The sequence below is a fragment of the Cyprinus carpio genome, chromosome B6, assembly GCF_018340385.1.
Source record: "Cyprinus carpio isolate SPL01 chromosome B6, ASM1834038v1, whole genome shotgun sequence".
Classification (NCBI taxonomy): domain Eukaryota; kingdom Metazoa; phylum Chordata; class Actinopteri; order Cypriniformes; family Cyprinidae; genus Cyprinus; species Cyprinus carpio.
Genome location: NC_056602.1, coordinates 7439924 through 7449888, shown reverse-complemented (window position 1 = coordinate 7449888; position 9965 = coordinate 7439924). Strand labels below are relative to the sequence as shown.

General features: G+C 38.2%; 1 long non-coding RNA gene across 1 annotated transcript; it reads left to right on the top strand.

Moving 5' to 3' along the window:
• Positions 1 to 303: 303 nt before the first annotated feature.
• On the top strand, positions 304 to 8710 carry LOC122137639. The gene is made up of 3 exons (XR_006154986.1): positions 304 to 612; positions 7597 to 7628; positions 8532 to 8710. It is a non-coding gene; the product is annotated as an uncharacterized LOC122137639 (long non-coding RNA).
• The last annotated feature ends 1255 nt before the right edge of the window (positions 8711 to 9965 follow it).

Sequence of the window (9965 nt, the reverse complement as noted above, 5' to 3'; positions counted from 1 at the left end):
TTAAATGTTACCTTGTTTTGCTATGGTTAAAATGTTCCATCAGTCAGAAACCCGATTTATTCATTCATTCATTTATTCCTTTTTTTAGAGAGAGAGGAGTGGAATTTTAAGCTACCATTTGTTTTCTGTACTGTTTCTTCTCAGCTCTCTTTCTCACATTCTGAGAAACACACACTTACACCCTCTGGGTGTTTTAGATGCACCAGGCTTTCAAAACAAACCAGCAATCCCTTGCCTCTCTTTATTTTTCAGCCAATTGGATGGTGGTTTGCAGAAGAATTCTGATTGGCCTGTGACCACACAAGCGGCAGTGGTAGCTGCAGGAGGCAGGAGAGCAACAGAAAGAGAGAGAGAGTGGTAAAGAGAGACAGGAGGAGAGCTCAGAGTAATCGTAGGAGGACAGAGAAGGGAACTTGTGTCAGCGTGGGTGCTGAAGCAGGAGAATGACATGCTGGATAAAGGGGCAGCGATGATGTCCAGTACCACATTCAAAATGTCCAGGTCACAGTGAAAGCCTCCTGTCATAACAACACTAGTGCCATCAAGATCCATCAGAAGCAGATAGCATGCAGAACCTCCGGCATGCCGCTTCTGAGGCTTTCCAGCGTCTCGGTAAGTGCATTTCAGCTTTATCTAAGCATATACAATCAGTATCAAAATCTGTCCTTAATCACGTGTGTTAATGTCTCATCACGTGGGAAGTAGAAATAGTGCATAATTAAAGAGATAAAACAACAATCTTCTTCATCCCCAGCATCTCTCAAACTGTAAATAACTTGATTCATGTATGTTCTCTGAGCTGCATGCAATGGCAACATCTGCATTCTCATTTGTGCATAAAATAGCATAATTAATTTCAGATAATATTCTTTGTATTTATGCTAATTTGCATTTCTTGGATCAGCTGTATGTAATTGAACTGTTGCTTATAGTAAATTTAATGTGAGAAGGTACTAGCCTTATAAACCTACCCTTCTCAAATCTGATGGTTTGATTGTCCTTGAAACAGTTTGTGACATCTACTTAAATTTCTAAAGAGACCATACCCTCCTGAAAAAAAACAAAAACAAAAAAAAAAACAGTTTAAGGTGGTCTGAGCTGGTTTAAGCTAGTTTATTTGGTCTCCCAGGCTGGCCAGTCGACAAAAGTCATTATTATTGTTATTATCGTTAACTAAAATTAAAACTATTAAAAGCATTTTTGGTAGTTGTAATAAAGCTGAAATAAAATGCAATGTAAATATTAGATAAACTAGGTAACTAACTGAAATAAGTTAATAACTAAATACTAAAGAAATAACTAAAACTTAATTTAAAAAAAATGAAATGTCAGAAGAACATAATAAAAATAAAATATGAAAATAAAAGCTATTAACTTATTTAAAAAATAAATAATACTAAAATAACACCGGTAGAACAACCAACACAGACCATCTAATCAAATAATAAAAAAAATAAAAAATAAAAAATGTAATTTCAAAAGCACATAACAAAAATAAAATCTGAAAATAAAAGCTAATTCAAATGATTTAAAAAATCACCATAAAAATATATAAATAATATTAAAATAACACTGGTAGAAAAACCAAAACAGACCATCTTATCCTCCTAAGGCTGCATTGAGATATTTTTTCAGCAGGGAATGTAACTAAACCATAGCAGAGGAAACCAACTGATTGTTGTGTCTAAGCACATGTCATTGTCAGTGTGCACTGGAAGACAAATAGCCCGTGTATCCTTGTAGCAGAACATACTGGATTCTGCCTGACCTGTGGATGCAAAACATAACAAAGATTTTATCCCTGGTTTACTGCATGGCAGAAGTGAGGTTTTGTTGTGATGGAGGAGGGAAAGGCAGGTTCCTGTAGGTGAGAGGAAAACAGCTTGCAACAGCATCTGTGTCCATCTCTTGAGAGGCAGGAGGCCTGAGAGCGAAGAAAACTGCGTGTGTTATGTGTGAAAAAAGCAGGCACTAGTAAAAGTCATTGACTTTAAGTATATCGCACTAGTGGGAAATCTGTCACTGGCTATTTCTGGACACGTGTTTAAGCACATTTTCTCACCATCTACGAAAGTAGCCCATTACTGTCTTGTGAGCAGTCAACAAGGCTGCATTTTTCTTAGAACTGAATGCAAAAAAATGCATTTGGTTGCGGTATTATATATATATAGTTATCAGATTATATTGGATGTTTAATTGTGCATGCTAATATATTATTTTCTGGCATTTAGATTATATTTTTGGCATCATCTAATTCTAAGTTAATCTTAAAAAACACTTCTCTGCAAGTTTATTTGCATGTCTTGATATGAAATCAGTTTTCTTGTGATTATTTCCTTAATTTTGTAGGCCAATTTCTTCTCTTGGTTTGTTTTTTTATATCTCTTTTCTTTTTTAATCTGAACTCATAATCATGGTCTAGATTTAAGACCCCATAAAATGGCTTGATAAGTCCTGTGTTGACATATTTCCTGTTGAAACAGGAAGTTGGGGTGGGTTATATCAAAAGGTATGTCACTTTTTTAATATTTAATATTTTTAATTTATGATTTGCTTGTTGTTTTGGCTAATCAGAGGCAGTGTGTTCCTCTGTGAAAAATATTATCAATATTTTTGGTCTGTTTTCCCAGAACTGAAAGCCTATGTTTTTAAATCCACATTTCTGCAATACCCTAGATTATGGATGGTCTCAAAGCTGACAGACATTTATTGTGTTCTTGAACTTGACTTGTTTACCTGAGCTGATTTATCTGAGTTTCTTGGCCTTCATCCAACCAATCACCGCACTTGTCTGTTTTTGAGTGATGGGTGGCTGGCAACATACTAAACAGCACTTACTGCTGTACACACACTGCTCACAGAATACTGATCAGCAACGAGAAAGAGAGAGAGAGAAGGAGGGAAAACATGGAGAGTTGGCAACAGAATACAGAACAGTAAGAAAGAATGTCAAGTGGTGATGAAGGAGGGAACAATCTTGATGGAATAAGGAAAGATACTGGTGCAGAGACAGAAAGAGTGGAGTGTAGAGATGGATGAGAGGATGAAAACAGTGTGCGGGAAGCCGTGATGCATCTGAGCATGAGTTATGCGCTCTCTTAGCCCTCCCTTACCCTGACTCATAAATATCTGTGCAGACAGACAGAGAGAAGGGAAATATGCTCGGGGGGAAGCAGAAACACACAGAGACAGCAGAGATCACTGGTCGACACACAAGGACAAACAGAAATATACTCTTCACTGTGTAACCTGTGTGATTGACATTTTATAATATGAGGCATACTTTTCAATAACATTTGTGCATAAGAAGTGCATATACATTTTCAACCAAAAATTTGAATTGCCTGAAAATGTACTCACCTTCAAGGCTGTCCAAGATGTAGATGAGTTTTTTCTTCATCAGAACAGTTTTCTAGAAACTTATCAATACATCACATGCTCACCAGTGGATCCTCTGCAGTGAATGGGTGCCAGAGTCCAAACAGCTGACTAATACATCCACAAGTAATCAACATGAAGCAAAAAGCTGTGTGTTTGTAATAAACCCATTATTTACACATTTAACTTCAAACCATTAATAATATACCATAATGTTTTTATCAGCTATTTGGACTCTTATTCTGACGGCACCCATTCAATGCAGAGATCCATTGGCGAGCATGTGATGTAATGCTACATTTCTCTTTTCTGATGAACAATCAAATTACATTTTGATTGTTAAGGGTGAGTAAATTTATTAGAAATAATGCTTCCCTTGGCATGCATTTTAAATAAATACATTTTTGATTAGATGCTTGATGTGAAACGGACTCCATACAACCTCTGTCACGCCCGGTTGCCTGCACCACTGTGAGGCTTTAGAGGGTGTTCCTGTGTTTTGAGTTTCTGCCTGTTGTTCTGGTTATGAACTCCATTTCCCATCATGCTGTGTTTTCATTAGTGTCTACCTGGTTCAGCTGTGTACCATTTCCTGTTGGGTCCTATGTGTATATTAAGCCCTGGTCTGCTTTTGTCAGTGTGAGGTGATAAGTGTTACCGCCTCTGTTTCTGGGGATCCTTTCTTGGTTCTGTCATGTATTTGGGATGTATAACTCTGTGGATTGTCATTAAAAGGATTTTAAACTGCATTTGGACCCACTGTCTGTTGCCTACTTGTGCTCATTCGTAACAGAACAACTCACCAAAACAAGGGATCTAGCAGTTTTCATGCGCCCACGTCAAGGTACTCGTTGTGACCCTTCAAAGAAAACTTGTTCCATTTATCAAAGGGGATGTAATATTTAGGCTTATGTGGAGGAGTTTCTTTGGTATTGCCACCTTGTACCTGGTGATGATGTGTTTGCTGAGGGACTGTTTTTGTAGTGGGCTTGACCTGGATATTAGCCTCAACTTGCCTGATGAGGATCCAGGTTGGTCCCTTGCACAATATATTGACTTTGTTTTATTGTTTTGTGGATCTGAGCTCACTGTGGGGGAAGTGAAGAGGAAGTTTACCCTAAAAAATTTTTGCGGTGGGGCTGTAGGCCGTGGGCTCCAGTGGCCACTGAGTCCGGCCGACCAGGATTGCCACAATGCCACACACTGATGATTTCTAGTCCAGTATTCGTCACCACTTCCATGCCAGAGCCAAGTCCAAAGATGGCTGCCATGCTCCAGCCAGAGCCAGCCCTGAAGATGGCCACCATGTCACATCCAGAGTCAACTTTCAAGATGGCCGCCATGCTCCAGCCAGTGTCAGCATCCAAGATGGCTGCCATATCAAGGTCGGCTCCCAAGAGACCACAGCCAGAGCCACCATCTGCCAGAGCTGCTGTTTACCTGCCAACTCATCACCCAGAGTTGCTGCTTCACCTGTCTTGTTCACCATGCTAGAGCCTCCAGCTGTTATGAAAGCCATGCCAAGGTCTTCAGCCACCATCGACGACACACCAGAGTTTCCGCTCATCATGGATGCCACGCCAGAGTTCACGGTTGTCATGAGTGTTGCGTTTGGAGATAACAAGGCTTTCCCTGTGCATTGGAGGCTGACTTCTAGTTTAGCGGATCTACCCTTGATGTCGAGAGCAGCTGGCATTCCAGGACCTTCAGCAGTGGAGGTTAAAGAGATGGTTCCTCTGTCTGCAGTGCTTCCAGTTCCAGTCATGGCAGTGGCTATGTTGAGTGTCTGGGTAGTACACTGTTCTCTCACTCCGGACCCAAGCCCAGTTCAAGTCTCTGGTCCTAAGCAAAGTCCCCAGTCCAGGAATCCATTCTGAAGCAAAGTCCAGTCCAAGAATCCCATTCCAGAGCCAAGTCCAGTCCCAAGAATTAATTCCGGAGCCATGTCCAGTTCAATTGTCTGGTCCTAAGCCAAGTCAAGTCCAAAAATTTGTTCCGGAGCCAAATTTACAGTTCAAGTCTCTGTTCCCTGAGCCAAGTCCTGTTCAAGAATCCTTCAAGAAGCTTTAGAGGGTGTTCCTGTGTTTTGAGTTTCTGCCTGTTCTGGTTATGGACTCCATTTCCCATCATGCTGTGTTTTCATTAGTGTCTACCTGGTTCAGCTGTGTAACATTTCCTGTTGGGTCCTGTGTGTATATTAAGTCCTGGTCTGCTATTGCCAGTGTGAGTTGTTAAGTGTTACCCACTTCTGTTTCTGGGGATCCTTTCTTGGTTCCGTCATGTATTTGGGATGTATATCTCTGTGGATTGTCATTTAAAGGATCTTAAACTGCATTTGGACCTACTGTCTGTTGCCTACTTGTGCTCATTCGTAACAACCTCCTAGAACCATAGCAGGTTTTGGTTAATGGTGACTGGTCATCTGGATGATGACCTTTCTTCCCTGTCACGGACGACACTAGCAGCAGAGCTCCCCAGAGTGACACCTGCAGCAGTGCCAAAAAGAAATTTTAGTAAATTAGATCTGGAACGATCCACAGAGACATGCAGTCTTCTGGGTCAACTTGCAGGGCTTTGTAATTCAATCATCTAATGGGATATAGTTATAGCAACATTAATGCAATCAACTATAGCAGGAGCCTTTAATGAATTCCTTTGTATTTCACAATCATAACTACTTTGGTATTAGTCTTTCAGAAAACCGCAGCCATCTCTGCAGTGGGATTTATTATTCTAGTGTTAAAGAACAGTTCTTTTAAAAAAAACTTTCCTCTTAACAGAAGTTCTGTATAGTATTTGACATGACAGATACTGGACAGTTTTAGGGCAGAACTGTCTTTCTTGAATCACACTGAGACTTATAACTTACGAAGATGGGCTTATTTTTATGTTCCCTGTATCTTTAGCCTAAACCGAGTTGGGTTCATTGTGACTGACTGTCAGAATATATCTAATAGCGCGTTACATAGCAGATGCACTCCGCCCCCTTAAAGACCTTTTTCAAACCGAAAAGGATGTTTTAATAGCTGAGCACTGTTTTACAAAGCATCCATCAGCTGAACTGTGATTGTTGGGTCTTTCTCTTCCTCTCGTTGTCCATTTGTCCTCTCTCTCTGATCCCGTTTAGTGTTTAATTTGCTGGCTAAAATTTAAATGAAGGTGAAGGGTAAATCTCAGACCCCCCTGACACAACCACCAGCTCCTGCTCCGCCTCTCCTGTCAGGGAGCTTAAAACACTGAGCGTGTCTCACCTTGTACCTGCTTTATCAAACCACACACCACAGTTACATACTGAGAATTCTGGAGTAGTATTTGTTCTTCAATCTTGGTCTATAAAGCTTTTTTTATTAAATAGAAAGTGTATTCAATACAATCATGATTGTATATTATATTTATATTGTACTTAATTTTTTCAATATTTGGTATAGTCTTTAACTACTACTGTATGTACTAACATTAATATAAACAGTAATAGAGTGCACATGTGTACATACATGTTTTTGCATTGTAATATTTAGATATATTTGCGTTTTTACTTATTTATACGTTTTGAAAAATCCTACATGTAACTACATCTGTAATTAATATCTGTAATTACATCTATAATTATACTATTGACTTTGTATGATATATGACATAATAAGTACTCTCTCTCTCTTTCTCTCTCTCTCATCTGATATAATAGTAGTAGGATTGCTTTCATTTTTCACTGTATACAAATGCTTTTTCCTATAAAAAGTTTCTTATAAATATCATTATAAAACCCTTACAAACACACCAAAGCCCTTTTATCACACATAACATGTTTTTGCAGTGATGAATACTCTATTTTTTAATCATTGAATTAAATCAGAGTAATGAATATGAATAAATATTAAATATTATAATAATTAAAATCAAACATGTAAACATGTTACATTTATATTATATTTTATGATATATTATAAATTTAATTGTATTTATTTATGTTATATATTTAATTTCATTTAGATTATATATTTATATATAGTTATTATAGGACATTTTATAAAATAGAGTTTTTTTTTCAGTGTCAGGCCCTATCCTTGGTAAAGTTGTTTAAATATCTTTATGAAACCATTACAAACAGTCCAACTGTCCATTTCTTCACACATGATGACGTGCACTGCAGCAAAACCTGTGTATCTGGACATTTAAAGTGTTGGGTCCATCTCAACTGACAACTTTTGTGTTTTACAGGGTTAAAACAAAGACATCTGGGCTACGAGGAGGTAAGAACATTTGACATGACATTGCACAACATATTATAAGCACAAACAAACATCCCTCCACCCACAGAGACAGGACAGATTACAGCTGGAGCGGAAGAGAGAAATACAGCACTACCCCCCTAATGGGGTGAAAAAGAGAGAGAGAGAGATCGGAAAGGCAAAAGAACCAGTTGAGGAAAAAGTATGCAGCACTGTCCCTCTACTGGGGGAAAAGAAAGAGAAGCTGTGTTTGGAATGGCATCCTGTTCTTACTTGTTAGTATGTGTATAGTATGTACATAAAATGAATATTTTTCTTTAGGCACAGAATACACAGGTAACCCACTATCTTGTGCTAAAAATGCAGTATAAAACAGAGCCAACAGACCTGGTGCACAATAACAATTTTTATTTTGATGAACGTGACAACAATATGTTGTTTTACATATAATTTTGCAGTATAAAAGTAAGCTAGTATTTTCTTAGAGAGAGGCAGCACATCAGCACACAACATTCTGTCCTCCTGTCAGTAATTGGTGTCTTATTCCAGGCTCGGTCGAGCATGTCCCCATCTTGACACAGAGCCCAGATAGCCCAGAGACAATAAAGAATAGAGAAAACATCCATCAAGCTCTTTCTCTCTCTACAGTTACACCATCCAGCAACCCCAGCAGCCTACAAGTAATGACAAGACTCGCCCAGACATGTGAAAACATACATGCCGACACACATCTATCTATCAGATACAGTATAGTTTTTTACTGATATTTTTGATCAAACAAATGCAGCCTTGTTGAACATAACAGTTATGTTCTCTTACTTACTGATCCAAAACATCTGAATGGTAGTTCATGTAATATAATTTAATACGGATATATCACCATTTCTCTCACTGTCCGTCCCATCCTGCTTTTCTCTCCTGCAGTTGAATGGATGCATTTGTTCCCCTCAGCGAATACAACATGGCTGTTTGTGTTTAGCTCTCATGGATGGGAAGATGGAGTCATAAGCGCGAGGCCTGCAGACACACACACACACACACACACACACACACACCACTTTCTCATGCAAGTCATATGAGTTATCCAGCTTAATCAGAGAAAGTGAGAGTGAGTAGAGAGTAGATTTGGAGACTGGAGGAATTTCCTGTGGATAGATGCAGGTCTGGGTGTCTTTAAGCTTGAGGCCGATGTTGTTGTGTTTGTGGAGATAAAAGAAATGAAGTCAGAAGGGATGAAAAAGAGGAAATGTTTGAGATGAAGAGTGGAAGAGATAAAGGAAGCAATGAAAATGGAAGAAAAACCATCAAAACACATGGAGTGTGTCCTCCCTCCCAGTCGCTGAGGTCAGATGGGTGTGCTTGTATGTGTGTGTGTGTGTGTGTGTGTGTGTGTGAGAGAGAGAGAGAGTGTTTGACATCAAACAGCGCTATATGATGATGTCTTACAGTGCTGAATTATAATAACAGGACCTTTCTAATGTTACAGAAGAATGTCTGATTAAAATGCATCTAACTTTGTAATGTTTTGAACAACGTATCATAAGGTTCTCTTATTTACTGTGGTGGTGTTAAAGGGTTAAACTTTTTTAGCATTTCTACCTATTTTTAGTGTTCTTAGTGTCTCTTCCAAGAACATATTGAGAGCTGAATGTAATGTATTTGATTGAAGGAAGCTGTTTTAGTTCCAGATGATCTGAAGCTACATTCTGTAGAACTCCAGAGTCCATTCTGAGAGTGTCAGCTGTCCCTGTGTGCGATGAAATCACTCAAATTAACAGAAGTTAGGCAAGGAGACAGAAATAGGGAACATTAGAGCTAAAAGAGACTTCTGTGTCAGGACATTCTGACATCATCTGCTGTACCACTTCGTGTGCTGTTGTTATCCTTACAAAAATATAACAGGGGAACTATAGTTCCTGCCAAATCTACCATTTCAGTTAATCAAATTAAACAAAATGGCAGAGATTTTGAAAGGTTTTTTATTACAGTTTGAAGGTGCTCATCAGTTATTTATTGTTTGCTTGTATAATTAAATATCGGTAGAACCCTAGCTTTTCTTTCTTTCTGTGTTAATATCAATTTGCTTTTATAGAATCTACAGCAGAAAAACAAAATTGAATGTTATGAGTTTGAAAGACTATGTGTACCACAAAAAAGCAAAAATGAATGCAAAAAAGAAAAATCAATAAAAAAAAGTCTCTCATGCTCAGCAAAGCTGCATTTATCTGATCAAAAAAGTAGGTAAAGACGGTAATCATCGTGGATTAGATAAAAATTTTCAAAAAACTATTTCTATTTTAGTATGTTTTATTATTTTTATTAGTATAGGAATTTTTTTATTACTATTTTAGCATTTAT